Source organism: Nipponia nippon, unplaced genomic scaffold, assembly GCF_047370975.1.
Source record: "Nipponia nippon isolate SJK-2023a ecotype South Korea unplaced genomic scaffold, ASM4737097v1 scaffold_11, whole genome shotgun sequence".
Lineage (NCBI taxonomy): Eukaryota > Metazoa > Chordata > Aves > Pelecaniformes > Threskiornithidae > Nipponia > Nipponia nippon.
Genome location: NW_028262302.1, coordinates 16,665,907 through 16,686,113, shown reverse-complemented (window position 1 = coordinate 16,686,113; position 20,207 = coordinate 16,665,907). Strand labels below are relative to the sequence as shown.

At 38.1% G+C, this 20,207-nt stretch overlaps 1 long non-coding RNA gene across 3 annotated transcripts in view; it reads right to left on the bottom strand.

The window, feature by feature from the left end:
- The window catches only part of LOC148056845 (uncharacterized), a 234,613-nt gene that overhangs the window by 115,461 nt on the left and 98,945 nt on the right, over window positions 1-20,207 (bottom strand). For all 3 annotated transcript variants that reach the window (XR_015702164.1, XR_015702165.1, XR_015702166.1), the window contains 2 exons: window positions 10,377-10,543; window positions 6,437-6,551 (listed from right to left, as the gene is read on the bottom strand). This is a non-coding gene — a long non-coding RNA (uncharacterized LOC148056845). The remainder of the gene's footprint in view (window positions 1-6,436; window positions 6,552-10,376; window positions 10,544-20,207) is intronic.

The window sequence follows — 20,207 nt, the reverse complement described above, 5'->3', positions numbered from 1 at the left end:
GACAATTACATGTATTCTTTTCCCTCCCTCCAAAATTAATGTGGTTTTGCCTTAAAATTGCAAGGCAATTTTAGTAAAGGATGTGTTAGGGTTCAAAACACTAAGTTGGAATCAAGCAGAGGTTGCATTGTAAAAGTGCATATAAATAAATTGTACAGACTCCTTTTTTCCTTTTTTTGCCTATACAATGTCAGTTTGGGTTACTTTTATCAACTCAGCATTGCAGATTAGGCAGGGAGAAAAATGAACTCTGTAAGGAAATGAATTTGGGATGAGCATTTGGATTTTATCAGGTCTGGATGTTTGGTCAAATATGATGTTTCAGGCAAAGTTATTGAAGAAGGGAAGAAAAAAGCCAGTTGCAGACTGAATTGTACCAACTCAAACCACTGTTAAAGCACTGCATGCCAGGAAGGAAGGAACTTCAGAAAAATCTCGATTAATGTCATAAAAAATGTTGGTGAAATATATCTGCATTTCAACCAACATAGCTGAGTTCAGGACCGGGTCCAATCCTTTTTTTCATCTGGAACTGTCATTAAAATCTATTTTGCCTTCTTGTTTCAGCTGTTTGTAACTTGCTTTACTTTACTTCTCTGCAAATCCACCTGAACTTGAAGGAAACGTTAGGTTCCAGAATTTAAAAACTGTACAAAGGTGGTGTGGTATAGCATGTTGTTAATGTGCTTTATATTTCTGATCTGGAAGCTCTCAGCGACTTAAACGTGTTCACTCACATTTTTGACACATTTATCTGCAGAATGGGTTCAGAGGTGGATGCTCTTTGATGTGAAATCAAGGTGCTACAGAATTCTGCAGAATCTATAGAAATACCTCCACAGATTTTGCCAAAAAACCTCAGCAGATTTATATTGGCCCTGCCAATGACTTTCTGTTTAACTTGTAATCAAAACAACTCAAACCCAGTTACTGTTTGCATATCTGCCAAGCCTCTCAATTTCAGCAGTAGGCAGCAGACTCTCAGTATGACAGCCTGTCTTTCAGATTCAAGCTGAATCTGCCAAGGCTCCACTACAGAGGCAACTGGTAAATTAAATGCCAACAAGCAAGGACATTCATGTACCTTTACACTCTGCACATGAAGAGACATCACAGGCCTCTTCATTCTAATGGGTGCTTTGTGTGTTTTGGGCTGCAAAGTAAAGAGTGCCTGCTCTTATGCATAATGAAGCCATTGCATATATATTAGTTTAGCTGTATTGCTCTAATTCTGTGGTCACAAATTACCTAACAGGTTTTCTTGTTATAGAAAAACAGAAAATCCTTTTGTTGGTGAAATTAACCCACGGAAATCAAGCAGTGAAAGAAAAATCAACTTTTAAGCCCTCTTCTACCTAAAGACAGCAGATAACATTATATAGCCAGGTTACAGCAGAGTCATTGCCAAGGGTAACTGAAAATAAGAAACATTCAAAATCATACTGTCAATTCTTTAATTCTCTTGTTCATAATATAGACATGCTCTCTGATTCTGAAAAGGGGGATCTTTTTAAAGCCATCAGCATTACTGATGATTCTTTATAGCAAGCAGAAGATGTTAATTATATTTACGTAATTATTGACTCTTATTAATACTTACAAGTTGCATTACACTTTTTGATTATTGATAGCTGATGTAGTCACTATTGCCAAGTTTAGATTGTATTAGTGATTTTGAGTGCACAACCATAATATAACCAGAGATATTAATACCACTGAGCATAAATAACTGTACTTGACAGACTCAAGTGGGGGGAAAAGCACTAACACTGGTTACTCTAATGGACAGAATAAATGATAGAATCATATAATGAGTTTACAGGAGCCAGGTTTAGTGAAATCTATTTCTGAAGCAAGAAGGGGGGGAAAGGTACCAGTTTTGGTAACAGAATGAGGGTACGAACACATTAAAAATTAACAGGGTGTTTTCAGATAATTGAAAGAAAAAGCACTGACATGGGAAACTTAGCTGTTGTAACTCACATGGCTCTACAGTGGGCATTATCACTGTTTCCTGCCATGGATTTAATCTGCCATCACACCTATAAATGAAAGAAAGAAGTATGAGCTTCCCAAGAGTTTCTACAATAACATGAGAGGGTTTTCTTTTTCTTTTTCTTTTTTTTTTTTTTAATAGGGGGAGGAAGAGAAATCCTCGGTCCAATATAAAAGAGGTTACTGTTGTGCAAGTGTCTTTTTTTATTTACTATAATTTGGCAGACACAGCTCTGCAAGACTTCAGAACTAAGGAAGTGGAAAACTTTGATGTTCCTTTGACATGAGCTAGTTGAGATGCATCTTCTTCGTAATTGTAGAGAAATATTATATTGTTGCAGCTGCCTGGTGCTAGCAGTGAACTATGCTTCATTTTACAGTACCAATTTCTCCCTTCTCCACTTCCTTCCAGCATCTGCAGTACTTACCTTTGTCACACCAAGATTTACTTTAACTGAGACCATGTCAGGTGTCCCCAGAAAAATGACAAACTAAAATTAACCTATAATTGTAATATGAGCCTGAAGGCATGTGCTTGGTGGGAAAGAATTCACCTTTTACGGACACACACACATGGGGGAATGTTAGAAGGATATTTGAAATTCCAGACATCACAATTTCATTAATCAATGAGTAAATCAGTTAGCAACCAGTCATGCTCTTTTGCAGTCTGTCCTAATCCTTAGCTTGAACTTGCCATTGCCTGGTTGTATGTCATTTCCAGGGCCTGATGCAGTGGTTGCTGAAGATACCGGGAAAGCTCTTGTGAATCACAGCAGCTGCAACATCAGGTCCCTGAAACAGTCTTTCCCCTTCCACTTATTAACAGTATTTTATAAGTACGTAAGTGAAATCTGTCAATATAAGAAGTGCCTAACTGTGGAAGTAAAGTTATAGGCATGTGTCCTTCAAGGTTAAAAAACCACAGCTCCAGAAATCCGTGTAGTTGTCAAGTTCCCTTTTTCTCTACTCCTTTATTTTAGTCACCTGCCTATAGGCTGGAAGTTAGTTGCTAGCTAGCCTGAGACAGGGATATTGCAGCCAGTAGGACAGACAGCTAAGAATCTCATGTAACTATGGTATATAAAGACACGCTATCCCCTCCCTGAGGCCTACCTAAGTTAGAACATAAAGTGCAAGTACATACAAGTTAAAAATAATGAAACTTCTCCACTCTCCAGGAGCTACTGAACTTGACTTCTGCAACAGATATTTCCATGTAAATATTCTCCCAAAGCTAACTTGAAACAACCCAGTTCTGTCTGTCTCTCTGCTAGACCTGTTTTGTTAAAGCATTTTTTTAAGGTAAAAAATTCTCATTGAAAAATGATTAATAGAGGTAGTTTAAAAAAAATAAAACAAAACAAAACCAAAACAAGAAAAACCACCACACACTTTGCACTAATAATAGGGCAATAATTTACTGGTTTGTGTTCTGACCCATTCGAGGCAACGGATTTGGGGCTGGGGGGAGGGGAGCAGGGTGATTAAAGGGTTAATATTCAAATGAGAAATTTGCAAGGCCTGCATAATGGAACTGCCACCCTGATAACAATAGGAATTTTTAACAATATCGAGCCTTGTTAGCAAGAGAGTTACAAGCATTGAGGGCAATCAGTGTGTCTTGTCAGTTTCTTTTTATCTACCATCTCCAACCGCCAAGGAACCGAAATGAAGCACTTTGGAATTATCAATTTCAGCCACATTTGCATAACAAAGCCCCCGAGGAAGAGGCATGATAAATGTGAAGGACCCCTCTTGGAAAAGGAACTGTCAACCGCGCCCCGAAAGATTCTCCGACCGAGCGCATTCTCGGGGATTGTAGTCAGCGAAAATAAAATGAAAGCATTAAAGAAAGTCATTCTCTCAGAGAGAAAAATCTCCCCCTCTGCACAGAGAGAACTGGATGAAATGACATTATGCATATGAAAATGTCCAGAAAGATGTTTGATTTATGTATGCATTAGATGCAAATTCCATTACCGCACGCGCGCTGTTGTGTGATTTGGCTCTGAACACATCACTGCCCTGATCAAATCTGATCTCATTAATTCCGACAAGGAGAGAGAGAGGGAATTGAGAAGAATTTATGGCCTGGACACTTGAAAGAAGTAAATTGTAATTCTGTTTAAAGCTGTAGCGAACCTTTTAAACACCTTTTATTATAGAAAAAAGCACTTACTTTTATAACACTGTTAGAACTTACTTAATCTTGTACTTGGAACTTCTAGTCCTCATTTAAAAAAATCTATGACCTTGTTTAGGGGGGAAAAAAGAGAGAGAGAGAGACAGAGAGACAGAGACAGGGAAAAATACGCCTGTCTTAGACTGAAATCCAGCAGAAGCATCATAATAATATGATCAAAGAAGACCTATTGACTATCTGAATAATCGTGTGAAAATTCTGCTCTGCTGGTCTATGTTTATTTTTAAACAATCTTTTAATATCCTCAAATAAAATATCAAATACTTTACAAGTGTTTTTATGGGACTAGATAGACATTGCATGCTTAAAAATGTTATTAATTGTGATCTAGATAAAAATGGCAATGAGCACATGTTTTATAACAATATTCTCAAGCAGTGCAGTGGTGTCAGCTAAAACTGATATGTGTTCCGTTCTGAGATATAGACAATTTAAAGACAAAAAAACCCAGATCCTTGCTAAAAAGGAAGTACATTACTGTAGGGGGAAAAAAAATCCAGATTGTTTCTTACATTAATAAAGATTCTTATCCTTGTTTTGCTCCTGAGAAAGACCTTAATAACTCATTTCCTCCCTTCATGAAAGATAATCACCCTTCATGGGTGAGATATCCTGTATTTACTTGATACCAAGTGTAAAACTGAAATAGTGTCTCAATATGTTATTGCATTGTATAATCAGTGTTCCTCCCCCAACATTCATGAACCCCTAGGGTGCTTCATAGCCTAGAATAGTTTCTTCTCTGTTATGCATCTTCCGTTTTAGTGAGATATGATGAACTACCTCCCCAGTAAAGAAGAGAGAGGAAGAGAGTGAAAAAAAAAAACACCCCCCCCCTTGATTCCTAAAATCTTAGTTGCCTATCATGATTCATTTATAGAGAAATGAAGTGATTTGTGCATACAGTTTTCCCAATGAAGCCTGCAGCTTTCTTTGATAATCTGCTCCAGTTGAAGTAATTGTTGAGCAAATGTTACCCAGAGAGGTACAGGAAACTTAAAGTTATTGTATACATAAACACAAAACAATAACTTGTAGGTAAACCTTGTGAATATATTTTAAGCAACATTCACATTTTCAATAGTTATTATTGATTTCTTGTGGAGTTTTTTTTTTATATTTCCACATGCAGAAAGTATGTGTTTACAATTTCCATTATTCAAATACAGAAAAATGTTACTTTTTGAAGTGTTATTTTAATATATTTCGCTACCAAATTGAATTGTTAGTTTAGAAAAAAGGGAACATAGTCCTGATTTACGTAGAAATTTCAATGGACTCCTAAGTATGCATTCAAAAACCACTTTACATAAACATGCAGACATTACAATATATAAATGAGTACAGATATGTCCTGTCATTTTATTATTTTGTCATCGGTATGTACACATTTCTGTAAAAGTATTTGAATGTGTATACGTATACATGAAAAATAGCAGAGAGATATTTTGTAAGTTTATAATAGAGTGGGCATTTGTTAAGGTGAATATAATACAGAATGCTGCTTTTTGACTGTACTAAATCGACTACACTGAAACGTGCAGTGTGCATTTTGCTGAGCGTATGAAACAGCAGCAATTTGGATATCTAAAATATAATTATGTAAGGTGCAATATTTGTCAGCCTGAAAGTGCTAAAGGAATATTTTTTGTTCTAAATAAATATTTTTTCCATTATTAACTGGAGTGTGGATTACTATATGTTATGTCTAAGGGAAAAAAATCACCCAGAATTTTACTTGCATGTAGTCTTTAAGAAAATTAGCACACTGTGAGTGAAACTGTAATTGCAAAATTTGGTTTGGTGTTTTACATAAGGTTATCTCCCTCCTCCTGCATACCCTTTAGCATATCTCTGAATGCATTTTATTAAAATATTCTAGCCACCTGTCCGTTTGAGCCTGTTTCAGTTATCACCCAAAAATAAAAGCAATTTTGTACTTCAGAACACAGGGATCCAGAAATACGTTTCCATTACTGGTGGCTAATTAAGCAAACTGGGCTTGCTGTACCTTTAAAAAAAAAAAAAAAAAAAAAAAAAGCCCAAGCCAAAACACAACAACAACAAAAGAAACCACATCCTTTTTGCCACCCTAACCCCTCCTCCTGTGTCCCCCCCCCAAATACATACACAGACACACATACTTCCCTTCAATGAGTGGTTCAGGCTCCCTGATTAAGGTCATGCCGTTTGTTCATTACTGGCCTGGCTAATGTGATTGAATTGGAACAATACCTTTGAACTCCTTGGCTCTGATCTGCATACTAATTGACTCTCTTGTCCTTGGCAGTGACCTTGACAGGCTTTCCACCACTCTCAGAATGGCTGACCAGTTTCTCCTCAAAAGTTCCTAGTAAAAAAAGCCCCAACCCCAAAACAAGAATTAGTCATTTACAGTACTTTTCTCTGTATTCATATTTCCTTATATACCATTAGAAAAAGCAAAATTGCTACTCCCTAGCTCCCCCTGGATGTTTATTAATACTTAAAAATCACAGTGTCACTTTAAAGTACTGAAACAGTGACAGCATTGTTTTGAAAAAGTTCGTTGTTGCAGTCTAAAACACATTTTACACATATTTTCAGGTGGCTTTTTTCCTTGTTACACAAAGCGTTTGCAGTTTAACTCATGGACCTTTACATCATTGTAATTTTTTTTTCAAATAAAAAATAATACTGGTTGTATCCTAAGAAAACAGCACAAATTAGTTTCCTTTTTACAATTTACATTAGCACTCTAACAGCCTGGGTTTCAACAGGTTCTATAGTAATAGAAATACTATGGTTTCAAAGAAAACAAAACCAAGCCATGCAGAACACTGCATCTAGAAAATGCCAGGTTTAAGGTAATGAGCTAAGGATTTTATTTTTACATCTCCGAGGCTGTTAGACCAACATATTACTCAAGAGGCATGATTTCTATACAGAAGACATTATTAAACACTATACCAATATTTATGAAAAGAAAAAAAATTACAGAAGAATACTCTTCTGATGGGAAAGGAGAGGTTTACTTCATTTTTACTAGAGTGGAGATTTACCTTGTGAGACAAGTGTCAGCCTCAGTGAACTTTTATTATTAAGGTAATGAAGTAATAACTAAGTCAAACTAAAATTAAGTATCATCAAGAAAAAGATATGGACAGCATGCCGAGAAAGGTACTTTTATCAAGCTGTCAGCAAAGATCCGCTTCAGAAAAAGTTGTATTTTTTCTTTAATATTCATTCTTACTTTAGGCAAAATCTATTGCGGGGAAAACAGCTGGAATTTTAAACTCATTTAATAACACTTTGCACTTCTCTAGCGGCTCTTTACTAGGTTCTCAAAGGGCTCTAGAAACATGAAGGAATAAATATGTATTATAACCAGGTGAAGTATTATTATAGAACATTAATAATGACCTGCAAATCTCTAAATAGTAAATCAAACTACAAAATTTTTAACACACGTTCTTTAATGCAATTTCCATTTTTATTCTGCTGTGGTAACCAGACCAGCTGTTTTGAAAATAGTCTCAAAACAGGGTTTTTCTCTATTGAGAAAATTATTTTTAGTTTTTAAGGTAATAATATCCAAGCACCTGGCCAATATCCAAGTGCTTAGACAGGGCAGACCTCACAAATTTGGCATCCAGTTCAAGACCATTGTAGAAATAAGTCACAAAATTCAGATCTTGATCCAAAGTTTCCTAAAAATTCAAGGATGGCCTGGATCCAAAATTCCAGTATGAATTCCAAAATTTTAGTACAGAGGAACGTGTGGGGCTCCATTTAGTTTCTATGACCACTTCTGTTCAAGACCTAGTCCTGGAACAGGTTTCTCATCATCACACTGGAGCCTGCATATACCCCTTACCTGCAGTGCCCTTGCTCTGGGTAAAAGCCTCAGGCTTGCTCAGGAAACCAGAAAGCTGGTGCTGAAACAGTGAAAGCCAGAGAGGGCAAGGTGCAGACTTCAGCGCCTGCAGAGCCCTGCAGCAGCAATGCCAGGTAAGCCTGCAAGCAGAACACCTGCCAGAGCATTGTGGCTGAGAAGAGGCACGTGCAGGTAGTTGGATCTGTGAACAAATTAAAGCTCCACAGAGCCATACAAGTGACACAGGACTGAAGACCACATCTTTGAAGGTATTTTGGTGCCTAAAACACATACAGACAGTTATAGGAGTTTTCAAAAGCGTGTGGGCCAAATTCTCATTGATTTCACTTTGCTCTGAGGCTCTAGAAGCAGCAGCTAAACAGGTGAAGTTAGTGTTTATATAAATTATCAATCAATTTTTCTCACCAAAAAAAATATATATAGCACTGCCTATATAAAAATTTAACATTTCTGGTATTCTGAGACCTTCCTAAAGTGTACTGAAATATATGAAGTATTTCACAAACCACTGAAAAGCAGCCACCTCTGCAAGAAAATATACCAGGTGTCCCTTCAACAAGAGAGCATACAGAGGAGTTTTAGAAAGAGTATTTTTAAGTGAAACTGCAAAAGGAAAGATTAGGTATGTAGAATGCACTATATGCAACAAGGCTCTGCTCTCTCATAGATTTTTTTTTTTTCAGCACAAATTGTCCATCCTTGGTTTTAGGACTCAGCTGAAACTGGTATGCCCGTCACTGTCACTACTTAATTTTATTTAAGCAGTGAGCACCACCTACTGCAGGGGAAGATTGCAACCTATTTAGTCGGTACATCAATCACTTCCTATAATAATTTGTTTTCTTAAAGCTGTTACTGCTGAAGTTCTGACCAGAACTATGTATAGCTTTCATGTGAGATTGGAGCTGATTGCTGCTCAAAATGGAGTGTTTGTGAGCTATCTGTAACATGTATAGGCCTTAGATATTAACCAGGTGAAGGAAAATGAAAAAGAAGATCTAATCAATTAACCTAGTAGATAAAACCAGAACTCAAACAAAGGCAGCTGCTGGGACAAATTAGTTTGTCCTACCCTCTATACTTGATCTGTGACTAGCACATTAGAGAAACCATTCATTGACTGGGGTAAGAGCTGTTCCACTCCTTAGAATAATAAATAAATAAGTTCTAGAACTGAGTTTGATACACTTCTATATGAGAGCTAGACCGGGTTCAGGGGAAGGGAAGGTGCAGAAACTCTCTCCCCTTTCCCGACTCAGAAGACTGGCAGGGGTTCTGACACCACTTACGTAGTGCTCAGGCACCCTCTTCCCACTGCAGATGAAACCCCCTCGCCTGCTCACCTCTTATCTGTTCCCTCGCAGCTGCCACTGCCTGCTCACCTAGTTGCTCCCTAACCTGATTCAATAAAAACTATTTCCTTAACCTGCATCAGTGTGACTGCTTTGGACTAGAAAGCCATTCTGTGACTCGGGCTGGTAGACCCGAGGAGGCAGTAACTTTCAGCAGGAGCCTGGGTGTGAGCTGAGGGGATGCTTAAGCAGGGAGAAATCAGGGTACCATCTGCAGCCAGAACAGGCTGTCTGACTGCAGCGCTGAGCTGTTGCCAAGCTATGCTAAGTTACACTGGTCATATAGGTTCCTTAACGGCTTCTGTCTGTGATGGAAAGGTAGAGAAAATCTGAGCTCTGTCAGCCCTGGTCCTACTGTAACAGTCAGGATAAAGTTAAAGATCCTCAGCAAATGTACTTCTGAGAATGAAGCAAATAAGATACTCAGTTAAATGCCCTGCTGGGCATTTACAGTAAATTTGCACATGCCTGCACAGTGCAAAGAAGCTGCAATGCATAAGACAATTGATATGTCAGAGGACTATTAAAAGAAAAATACCAGTATAACCTAAACACCTGCAAAGCAATATAGACTCATGCTCTGAGCACTTACTGTTTTTTACTTGCAGCTGACATGCTGTTGGCAGAGCGAGGCAGAGAAAACCACCCCCCCCAACCCCATGATAATGACCATGATCTTGCTTTCTTTCAAAACATTTAGCAATACATATGTAGAGATCTACAGATTATAAAAAATAATCCAAAATTTTCTGTGTGTCTTCCTGCCCAAGAAAGTAAAAGAAAACAAACACGTGACAGCTGTGGAAATGCACAGAACAAGACACGCAGCAAGTGTGGTGATGAACAAGGTGTCGTAACTAGAAAGAAGAGAACAGAATGAAAGTGAAAAGTATTAATTATTGATAAGATAAGGGACAGATAATTACCACACTTCATATCTACCTACCTGCTATAAGGACAGAGAAGACGTTTCCTAGCTGTCTAATAAGTAGAGTGGTGGGTTGCAGTTTGCTCTTTTGGCTCCGTAGGCAGGTTCTCTTCTTCCTTGCTAGCTGGCACTGTCATGCACGTGTTACGTTATTCCAGGTTACTGCTAGTAGTCTATTGAAATCACTTAAATAATAATAATAAGGATAATTATTACAGTCAGATCTGATCAGAATACAAGTTACAACAAAAGTCCAGGACTAAAATGCATCCCTCAATCAGGTCATTTACTAGAAGGATGATAGATAAACACATGAAAAGAGTCCATTATTTTATTTCAGATAAAAACTACAATGAGAGATTTATAGTCAGCAGTAAACTTTAAGCTGTGTCCTTCTGAAACCAATGAAAGAGTAAATACCTAACATTATGCATGTGAGTATTCACATGCAGAACTTAGGATATACATTACCTGTATCATGCAGAATGGGTAAAAAAGCTTAAGTAACTCCTGAATGTTTACCTGCTGAACAGAGAGCTGGGGCAAGTTTCAGGATTGCTTTCACTGGTTTTATTCCATGACTTACTGTACTGCATGTGTTCACTCTTATGCTGTAATTTCATATTTAAGAAGATACAGAACTTATATTTCTCACCATTTTATTTCGATCACCATCTCTTAATAACTACTTCTTTGTTAATTGAATAAAGACTTTTATATTTACCATTTAATCTAAAAGATTAACATCGAAACATGTGACAACAATATAACAACAGCAAAGCTGAACCTCAAGGCACAAACTGTATGCTGTTAGTTATCCATGACACACTGTAATGAGAACTTTCATAACAAAATCCTTCTTAGTGGTAATGCACCTGTCTTCAGGCTTGCAACATATTTGTTGTATCAGAGCAATCTTGCTGAATGTCAAGCTGGTTTGTGTTCCTTTTTGTATAAAGCTGGTGTTGGTAGGTTGATGGAGAAAGCATCAACATAGGTTTCTGCACTCTTTTTTTCTGATATGGTAAGAGATGAGCTGTCAGTTGGGAGCAGCCAAGAGATTCTGGACTTCTGAAGACAGTTCTCCAACACGCCCTAGCCTCTAGTCAGATCTGAATCTACTGATGTCCACAGTCATGAGAAATGCCACGTTCACGTCCGAGAAACTGGTGAGCCACTCTGCTACCTGACAGGTACTAGGCTGCCAAAGCAGTGCGGTGATGTTGTCCTCCAAAGCTCTTCCTGCCAGTGTGAATTCAGATAACCCGGCAGAGCTCCGACTAGTTGTATGAGAGGACTCTGTCACTAGGGCCATGTAAGCCCTTACTGAGAGTCCTCTCAGGAGCCACAGCTTGGCTACACTTGCCTCATTCAAACAGCTAAGGAGTTCCAAGCCTACATTTGGTCTGAAGGATAGGCCAGATCACCGTTATGGATCCGTGTTTACTTGCCTCAGAAAGTTCCCCTCTCTATTTAGTATGGTTGTGTTTCCCTTTCACTGAGTGGAGGCACCGGTTAGCAGTGCAAGACAAACTCTAACTTCACAGGTTATAAAAGGTGCCATTTTGCTAACATTTCTTGCCCCTGTTAGTTCACAAAGCAGGAGACTTAAAGGACCTTATGCCATGAGGCGTCTCTGTGGAGAGTCAGTGCTTGCCAGTTTGCAAGATCACCCTCATGAACGAGTTCAGTGATTCCCAGACAAGGGATCGTGACCTCTGGTGACATGAAAGAGACTCAGAAATGCAAAATGCAGCAGCTTTCAGCTGACAGACTGCAGATGAACAGGGAAGTAGACTATCATCTTTGCCAGCTTTCAGGTGCCAATAAATGGGTGCTGGCAGCTAAATCACTTGCCTACCTGCAACAAATGTGTTTTTCCTGAAGCACCTCCTGTGAATGTAAATGCCTAAAGATACACCATATAGGCTGAAGACCTGACCTTTTAGTCACCTATTTAAATCTGAATATGGAGGAAAAAGAAGACAACCTCAAAAATAGCCACAACATGGGGGTAATGAAAATAGAGAGCACAGAGAGGAACAACTATCAGATGGGGACACCACACTATCAGATGGGGACACCACTGTGACAATCCAAACCAGTTCACCTGACTGGGGTTAAATTCTGGCATCTTGGCTCTAGTAACAAAATTCTTTTTCTAGGGATCACTAGCCTTCAGCTTGGATGGCCAGAATGGTCCATAGGTAGTGTCTTAACAGCACACAGCAAGGCTCACGCAGGTCAGGAGCGGGGAGACAAAGCGCATCTTTAGAGGGGCACCTGTGAGAGGCAGAGGCTCCCCCACCTTCCATGCTCAACAGGGGCTGAGAAACTACAGCTTTGTGCAGAGAGATGATACCTCCAATACGGTGATTGGCAGCATCTTGCTTCTGTGAAAGGCAGTATCTCCCAGCTCTTGCTGAGTTTCTAACAGCATGCTTAACTTCTAATTTGGGAAAGAAAAATACCATCTGGCACCTCAACTTTGAAAAGTTGCCAAACCTTGACTTACTCTCTGAATCCTCCCCAGGAAATCATGGGAACTACCTACCAAGAACAGCATTACAAAGTGTGAACAAGGCTCACGTGAGCTAGCTGCATGTAATCTACCACAACATGTCTTTAAACAGAGAAATAACCAATTTGGGGCAGTTAAGCCATGCAGTCACCTTAAGAACTTGCTTGAGTCTCCAGTTTTGTCTCCAACTGAAAGTGAACAACCACTCTAAACTCCTGGTGGATTTTCAGAACAAGGAAAAAAGTCATCTTTGCTAAATTAAGAAATTGGAGGTGACTTAATTTTAGAAGGAAGGCTAACAATGAGCCCTGCAGTATCACACTGGATAACACTGGACAGCACACAAGCATTTGATTCATGTTTGTGCTCATTAGAGTCTTCTTTGTGTATTGTTAAGAATAATCTGGTTTTGATATAAAATTATTTTAAAATAAAAAGCATCAGAAAAGTCACTTTGTCAGAAGAAAATGCATTCATGTCAGGGAAAAGATTTTTAAATTGCAGCAAATAAAGAATGAAGAAGAGAAATTTAAGAAAAGGGAAAATCTGGGAGGAGAAATACAATTGTTGTTCTTCACCACCTCATTATTTGTAACCAGTGGTATGTAAACTCCATATTATAATACAGGATCAATTCAGATGCAAATATCTGAGCCTTAATTGTATATATGCAAGAAAGAAAACAGTGAAAATGTTCAAGCATGCTTTATTTTGCTATTTCTGTGTCCTCCAAGACATACATTCAAAGTTTAAGCAGAAACACATCACCTGGGTAGATTTATACTGAAACAAGCTAATAAATGCCACTATAAATATTACATGCAAATTGAAAACCATAGCAAGATGCATTGTACTACAGCCAGATAGCAAATCTGTAATATTATTAGTTCAAATTATTTCAGATGAGATGTATTCTATAATAATCTTATATATCAGTCACTAAGGCATTGAACTCATCCCTATGTTTTAGTCAAGTAAAATTTCTTTTGAATTCAAACATACAGATTCAAGCCATGTAAGTTTTAAATCTCATACATGTATTTGTACAGAGAAGATGAAGAATGTATCTATTTATTCTTTAACAATATGCTGAATAAAGATCAAGTGTACCAATTTTAGAAAAATTCGTTTCTTTAGTCTAATTGTTAAGTTGCTTTTCCATGGGGACAGATCTTTTTCTGCTCAAGTCTAGTCTCCCTGTGATTCATTATATGCACAGTTCTCATTATGCTAACTGGAGCTGTGCATGTACCTGGACAAAAAATTCACATCGCTCATGCAAAGCCAGATATCACTGTGTTTGCAACACTGGGGCCTGACATGAGGATTTACAGGCATGGAATGCCCTTCCACCGTCTGCCAAAGTACCAAAATCCCACATCCCTATGTCTCAATTCATTATATTCCCATCCCTCCTGTTTTTTCAGTCAGGTCATATAGTTTGCATTTATAATGCAGGCTCAGGCCAAAGCTCTCCTAAGTCAACGGAAAGATTCCCTATGTCTTTGACAGTCTCTGGAACACACTGTATTTCCCTTAGCCCTTCCCAGCTCACATTCCTGCAATGCCATGGGAGGCAGTATTATGAAAATCGACCCCATAGTGTAAACAGTGCTACGGAATTTCCTTCTATGAAGCTTTTTCCTTCCTTGTGTGCAATTATTTGAAACTCAGCATCATTTCAGCATGTGTATGGCATGGGTGGTGGCTCAGTTTCACCCAGATTTTATCCATGGTGAAGGAAAAGTCTGTCATTCAGGCTGTACTTCATTCTGTAAATTCAGTTTCATTTACTAACAATGTATATATAAGAATCACAGGCATACTCAAGATATTTATATTGTTCAGGAAAATGTTATACATTTTAAAGGCCAGACTATATGCAGGCATGCATGTGTATGTCCTAATTCGGGAAGGTCTTATCGAAGACAGTATGCCCAAAGTGGGTCAGTCTTCCAACTGTGGGTGATGGAAAAAGGTCAGGAAGTTTTCTAGCTGGACTGGTAAGTACAGAGGAGCCTAGGGTGATGACTTCACCCCAACCCATCCCATCTTCCTTCAGTAGAATGTTTTTGCTCTGAGAAGGAGCCTGGTTCTCACTCCATGCACAACTGAACTGGAACAATGCTTGACCACAGAGGTGGAGAACTCAAAGCCAGGCCTACTCCTATCTACAGCATTTCTGGAAAACCACTCCCATGTTTTCACAATGATCCGACAGTGCTCAACTTACCAGCACACTTACTGCAATACATCATTAAACTGACACATATTCAACATGGGCAGAAAAATATTGATGTAGATAAAAGCCTATGAGAACATAAAGTGTCCTGCAGCAGCATTATGAAATGTAACATACATCCAAATGTGTAAAAGATTGCATAACTGAACTATTTTTTCACTCCCCACATATACAGGATGCTTTTATCAAAGGAAAAAAAGGGTGAAAAAAAAAAGTAAAAAGTTTCTGACTTTCGTTAACCTTCTCTTGTAGTTCAGGTTATTTCTTTAATGCATTTATCTGCTTTAAAATTGTCTCCTTAGCCTCTCAAGGGAAACCAATATAATACACCATCACATTTCTCACAGGAGAAAAAGAACACTTACTCTTAATAGGTGGCAATTTTGCCAGATGTTATTGACATAGTAAGTGCGAAATTTCAGTGATACTAAATGCAAAGTGCAGCAGATTAAAGAACAATGGAACAAAGTGCAAAATGAAGTTTAAAAAGCAGCAGTGTCAAAGTCAGAGAAAGTGTGAAAAAATTACATTTTAACAACACTATTAAGAACAAGTTTACTAATTACTGTAACTGGCACAAATCTAAAACTACATTCCTTAGACTCGGGAAAGTTTTTTGAAGTGTGATATTTTTTTCTTGTCAGCATTTCTTCTTTTCTTTATGCACTGTAGCAGAGACATAACATTACTGGTACTAAAACAATGACACTTAGAGCTCTTTATCTTTCACTTCTTAACTCTTTCTTACCAAGTAATATTGCTGCAAATCCCGCTATTTGAGCAGGGTAGTGAACTACAGAAAATGCTTTGATAACTAATACTGAATAGTTTAAAATAAAGACTATGTGATTGATTCAGTCATGCTTTATACATTCACCCACTGCCAATAATGGAATTTACACACTAAGAATGACTTCTTATTAAAAGTTTGGCAAAATCCTGTTTTGCTGTTACAAAAAATCTATACAATGTGCACAGTTTCCTCATATTCAATTATCCACAAAAATGCAATAATAAAATATTACAGTTGAGATGCTCATCTTCTATAAATCAGAGAAGCTCCACTGCTTTCAGTGGCATTACACCAGATTTAAAGAACCCAATTTTTCTAGATTTCATTTGTATTCTTCATATCGTATTGACAAATAGGACCCATTTCTCGACTGGCAGCTATACATGGACCTCTGCTGAACTCGTTGCAACTACTCTTTGTTTGGCCCTCAGCCCTGGTACTGTAGCTCATACATGCTTCAGTGAGACTACAGCCAGCAGCAGCACAGCTAAAACCTAAGTGTATATTCATAAAAACCCAAATTGAATGAACCAAAATGAATGTCTGCTTTGATGTTCTAGAAATGAATGGTCATTGTAGCATTGCTTGAAGCAGTTCAAAAGTCCTTGCCCTGACTGGGGATGCAGCTATCTACACATCTATTGCAGAGAAGAGCAGCTCTAGTGTAGGAGATAATATCCTCACTCTAAGCTGATCACTTTTCTTCTTGCTTTTTGGAGACCTTAAAGTGCCTCAAGTTTCAGGGACAATTCTTGGGCCAAAATCTAACACCAAAATCCTATGACTGAAAAAAAAAATCTCCTTTTCCAGGATAAATTATCAACATTAATAGTTTTCATTATTTTCACTCAGTGCTTTCATTATTCAGTGGGGACATCCAGAGTGCAAATGGAAAAGTGACTTCAGTGTGAAGTACCCAAGATACTTTGATGCAGCTAATTCAGACAGAAACAGCAGTTGAACCTGCAGGTCATGGTACTAGCCACCCAAGTAACAGCCCAGGATCCTTGAATAACCTACACCACCACACATCAAAACTTAATTTCAGCATCTCATAAGCTACATATATGGCAGGCACAATTCCAAATACAGCTCTAGTAGGCAAATCCAATCTCCAGTTATTGTCTGAGAAAGGGTTTAGTTTAAAGTCCATTTGAAAAGTAAAGCAAAGCATCAAGCTTTACTAAAATACTACTACTTTCTTTGTGACAAGGGAAAGTTGACTTTGCACAGGATGCAAGTAGCTTGCACTAATTATGATTCCATTAGTGGGAGTTCTTCTAGCATATCAATGGCTACCCTTTTCATGGAAATCTGATATTATGCAGCTGAATACATCTGCACAGCTTTCTTGGGGCACTTTTCTTTAGAGTGCATTTATCGTAGTCATGTATCACCACTTTTCCACCTCATGACTACACTTGACTCAATCAAATAATTTGTGAACTAGAAATAAAATTGGTTCAACTTCAAAAATTGTGTACTGTACAATTTGATGCAAGGCCTAAGGCTCTACCAACTTAAGGAAGAAAAGATGCATCATGGTAGATGATTCATTTGCCAAAGGATCTAATGTATATGAAGTCATACCCTCTAGATCTTCATAAGAGTACAAAGAAAGCTACCAGGATTTTTTTTTTTGAGAGATGGGAGAAGGAGGCAGAAGTGGCATTATTTCTCATAAATGTGCTTTTTAAAGCCTCGGAAACCAAATATAGATTCTGAACCCTGATGTCCAGTTAATATCATGCAGTTTAATATTGTGAACATTGAAAAATTGTCTATAGCAGATTTAAATAATGGAAACATGCTTTTCATCTTGTGTTGTGGGTGTAGTTCACTCCCTTCTACTGTGAGCTAAACGCAGTTGATGGTGTTCACCTTTTTCACTGCCTTTAGCCAGAGCTCATCAAGCAGTGACCTATATCGATGATGATATGTATTGGCTTCCCATCAGGTGTAGCATTACTATCAGTTTGGTATGTCAAGCCTGCAGTAACCAGTAGCCATTGGTTTCACTGTATCAAACAGTGTATATGTGATTACCCAGATGTCTACAAAACCCTTACAGGGCCCTAGTTGCCCTTGGTGCCTGGCTGGTGACCTCACCTGTTACTTCCAAATTTTAAAGGAGTTATTTGATGTTAAAATACTTATTCTTCTGGCCCTCCCAGCTTTTTTTTTTTTATAACAGTTTTGTCACATCTGGGGGTCCAGGTCAGAATCATGCTTTGTAATCACTGTCTTCTATGTGCAAACCCATAGACAGCCTCAGCCCTGTGCCCAGAAACCCTTTGTGCTGGGATCCTGGAGTGTGTGGAGTACGCAGTGTGCTTGGTACAGAGGGGGCAGTCCAGCTCTCAAGACTTGAGCAAGAAGGCAGGAACACTCTTTCAAACACTGTCAAAAGTTCAGTGTGACACAAGGTGAGTCTCTCTGGCTCCTCAGTGTTCTTGATTTCCTTTCATCTTCAGGTGAAGAGAACGACCATATTCTGTGCTCTGTTCTGAAGTGTTCTGAGATTTTACTAACAACAATCATGAAATCCAAAAAGTATAACTTTTTAATTATTTCTATAGTTTTAGCATGCTGGTTCTTGGTGTAGATCTATGACCTCAGCTAGACTCTTTACCTAGACCCTCCATTATTTCCAGCATTTTAGAACTGTGATAATATTATCTCTTTACTTCCTTTTCATTAAATAGTTACAAAAAAGGGGCACATCTAGAAGTCCTCCCAACCACAACTAGTGGAAAAATAGGAGATAGTTTTCACCATTTTCCTATTATGGCTTTTTTTAAATTTTGTTTCAGTAAGTTCAGGGTGAGTTTGCCAACCATGACTAATGTTGAACCATGATGTCAGAAAGGGGGTGGAGGGTCTTTACGTGACTTGATATTTTTGTCTTGACATGTTTGTGCTAAAAGAAAGTTCACTGTCTAGGATTTTATCACATTCAATTATTGCTATCAGCTTGTGCATTCGAGATGTATTCCTAAAAACTACCATTAGAATAATTTGTTCTGCCTCCTCCTTCTAGACTGGCAATAATTGCTCACCCATCTCCCCCCTCCTTTATCTCCTTCTCACCTACTGAGTCTCTTCCAGCTCCCTAGGGGGGCCTCATCAGAGCTACATAAACCTTTGCTATATATATATTTTACCTCCTACTGCACTGTTAATGGAACTCTTTGATCTCTTGCTAAACTATACTGGACTTCTGTGAGATAATGTTTAATCTTTTGCTGGACTTACAGGTATTCTGTAAGTCAATAAAACTACCTTTTAAAGTTACAACTCCGTAAAGAGTCATCTCTCTTAACCATTCTGTATGAGGGACAGTATACAATTTCTTTCTACTCAATACCCAGGTTATAGTGAATCTCTTCACTCTTCTGGAAGTGCTTTTCAAATAACTTTGGGGATAGCTGACGTCAAACGTTTTTATTTTTACATATATTCTTTTTTTTTTGTGACTCTGCAGAGAAACTCTTGGAGTACCATGAAGATTCTCTTAGTTTGTGGCTATTTTAGGCAACTTATAATCCAATTCAAGCACAGTTAGAGAGATTAATAATCAGAAAACGTAGATGAGGGAGCCTTAACAGCAAATTTCAAAGGAAGCGAGATACCAGATTAGATATGGTAACCATCCTTCATTCAGTAATTCTACTATTTCAGTTGTATACAACCTAGGAAAACATTTCTGGTTTTGGCTCAGCGTAGCTAAAAACATGCAACATCATTCATTCTCATGCAATTGCATCTCAAGGTGAAAAACATCATGAATAAGATTAGCTTTAGAGATTTCTCTAGTTTGGTGCGGACCCCACAGAGCAGCTTTGCAGCTTTCCCAAATCTGGACCAAGGGGCTTGAACAAATGCCTAAATGTACCTGAAATCTGACCACTGCTCCAGAGTCAATCTCAGTTGTTAAAGTGATGAGGGTGGTAAAATGCTCATACCACATATGAGCAGCTATCACTACCTGTCTTGTGAAAATTATATTAAGCTATCTGTATTCTTTTGATAGTTTCACTCTGGCTATTAGCATTCTCCACTGGAAGCAGACAAGACTTCCAGAGAAAGACTGAATGAAAATTTGGGAACAGACACATCCAAATTCCACAGTTTCTGCCCTTTTGAAGGATATACGTTGCATTTTTCACCTCTCTCACTGATTACATTATAACAGAGAAGTCAAGTAAATCACCGAAAATCTAAATAATCACAAAACCTATTCTGATTTTTCTCGCCTTTTATTTTACGTTCATTTCAAATTCAACAGTAAAC